Source organism: Octopus bimaculoides, chromosome 24 (assembly GCF_001194135.2).
Source record: "Octopus bimaculoides isolate UCB-OBI-ISO-001 chromosome 24, ASM119413v2, whole genome shotgun sequence".
NCBI classification, from domain to species: Eukaryota; Metazoa; Mollusca; class Cephalopoda; order Octopoda; family Octopodidae; genus Octopus; species Octopus bimaculoides.
In genome coordinates, this window is record NC_069004.1 from 26,278,639 (window position 1) to 26,281,506 (window position 2,868).

Genomic DNA, 2,868 nt, shown 5'->3' on the forward strand with positions numbered 1-2,868 from the left:
ATATATATATATATATATATATATATATATATATATATATATATATATATATATATATACTTGCATATATACGCACATACATAAAGAAGCAAAAATACATAAATAACTACCTACCTACCTACCTACCTACCTTCCTACCTACCTACATAATGCATACATACATACATACATACATACATACATACATACATACATACATACATACATACATACGTATATATGCGTATGCTTTTGTATAAGAAGGAGACGACCAGAAGTGTCCTCTACCACCGCCAGACAATAAGGCATTCTCTACGTGGTTGTCCGACCTACTAGAAATAAGAGTGGAAGTTCTGTTATTTTAGATGTACTAATTCTGAATATAAAGATAAACAAATAACGGTAACGACGCCATTTTCTACTGTTCAGTGTTACTGAATGTCTACCTGTCTGTCTGTCTGTCTGTCTGTCTGTCTGTCCTTAGCTCCCATGTAAAATTTTTGGACACAGATTTTCAATATTAACTGTGCTTAGTGGTATTTCGTCCATCTTTACGTTTTGGGTTCGAATGCCATCGGGGTCGACTTTGCTTTTCATCCTTTCGGGGTCAATAGAAAAGTACCAGTTGAGGGCTGGGGGTCGATTAAATCGACTTACTCTTCCTCCGAACTTGCTGGCCTTGTGCCAAAATTTGAAACCGATATTCAATGTCCTCATCGAATATGGCTGCATGTAATACATGTCAGACAATGGTTGTAATTTTCAGTGTTCTTAGCTGAAATTGTCTTTCGCAACATTCGTTTTTTTAAAAAATATATACCATGAAAGATAGGAAAGTAAAGTGTATAAATTGCATACCTTATGGTGTAAAACAGAGTTTAAAAATATAAATGTTCACCATTTAAATATAAAAAGCCAACAAAATAAGGAAGAAAACTGAAATATAACAGATAGTATCAAAAAATAATATCACAAAGTAAAATTAAAATGAAAAACAGTAAAGAAGAAGAAATTTAGAAAAATAAAAAGAAATAAACTAAACGGAATTGATGGATAAAAACGGAAACGATAGGGTAGCTTAATTTGGCCTCTAGTTTCTGGCTATGATTTATTCACATCTGTTTAGTTTTAATTATAGACTCCAGTTTGAAGAATGAGAATGTAAGGTCTGCTATATTCTGCAGTTTCTCCGTCTAATGTACTATTTAACATTGCTTGCATATTTTTCTTATTAGTTCCTTCTTCCTTGGTGTCGTTTTAGAAAGAAAAAAAAGTTGATATATTGCTTAAAATGTAAGAAAAGCTATATATTTAAAAGAGCAAATTTATAAATATGTATAAAAATATGTATAAAACGTGAAAAGTGCATTATATCATTTGTCCTCTGGCTTCTACTTATGATTTAGTACCATCTATATGGTTATAATTACGGGTATTTTAACTTTATATTTCTTACTGCTTCTGTATTTAGATACTGAATTTAATTCCAGTGAATTACTGCAGATTATATTGGTTTTAAGTTTTGGCACAAGACCAGTAAGTTTGGGGGAGGAGTTAGGTCGATTACATCCCCGAGGGAGTGAAAGGCAAAGTCGACCTCGGCGGACGTTGAACTCAGAAGGTAATGACAAAGAAAATGCCGCAAAGCATTTTTCCCGGCAGGCTAACGATTTTGCCTGCTCGCCGCTTTAAAGATATTGCAATTTTGGTTTCAAATTTTGGCACAAGGCCGGCAATTTTCAGTGGAGGGGTAAGTGAATTACATCGACCCCAGAGCTCAATTATTTTTCACTTTATCGACCTCGAGAGGGATAAAAGGCAAAGTCGACCTTGGCAGAATTTGAACTCAGAACATAAAGACGGACGAAATACCGCAAATCATTTTGCTAGGCGTGCTAACGATTTTGTCATCGCGCCGCCTTATTGTATATTGTATTATCACTAATCCTTTCTACTCTAGGCACAAGGCCCGAAATTTTGGGGGAGAGGCCAGTCGATTACATCGACTCCAGTACGCAACTTAATTTATCGACCCCGAAAGGATGAAAGGCAAAGTCGACCACGGCGAAATTTGAACTCAGAACGTAAAGCCGAACGAAATGCCGCAAAAACATTTTGCTCGGCATGCTAACGATTTTGTCATCTCGCCGCCTTAGTATTGTAGATCATATTAAGACCAGGATTTAACTGGTTACTTTATTGTATGGTCCCTTAACGACTGAAAGACAAAGTGGACCTTGGTGAAATCTGAATTAAGGGCATAAAGCTATGTTCTTTAATACAAATTTCTAACGTGATGTGTACCAAAAATTCACATTTGGGGAAAGAGGGTACATTCGATTATTGATTTCAAACATTGGCATAATGTCGTCCATTGTTGAAAGCTAGACAGATCAATCCCAATACGTTACTCGTAATTTATGTTTTCAACCCAAGAAGGGCGAAAGATAAAATTAATCTTGTTTTGAACTCGGACCCTTAAGAACTGCTACGGAACACCGCAAAGCATAAGAATATTGTCCACCACAGTTTCGATTGTGGCCGTACACTGCCTGCGACTATATTTGGCCAAAGCCACCCTCAGATCATACCCTAACATCTTATACAAAAACAGTTTGCATTAGATAATGTGATCCGACATAACAGACGGGATGATGACGGTTAGAACATTTATGATCTCAGAGTTACTCGTTGAGATTCCACCAAGTGGTTAAAGAACAACGCCAGCAACAACACACCTATTTACACTTCAGATAATCTATCTACCTACCTACCTACCTACCTACCTATCTATCTATCTATCTATCTATCTATCTATCTATCTATCTATCTATCTATCTATCTATCTATCTATCTATCTATCTATATGCACGCACACACACACACACA

General features: G+C 35.9%; 1 protein-coding gene across 1 annotated transcript in view; it reads left to right on the top strand.

Moving 5' to 3' along the window:
- LOC106882675 (uncharacterized) overlaps nt 1–2,868 on the top strand; it is a 48,493-nt gene that overhangs the window by 8,438 nt on the left and 37,187 nt on the right. The window lies entirely within an intron of this gene.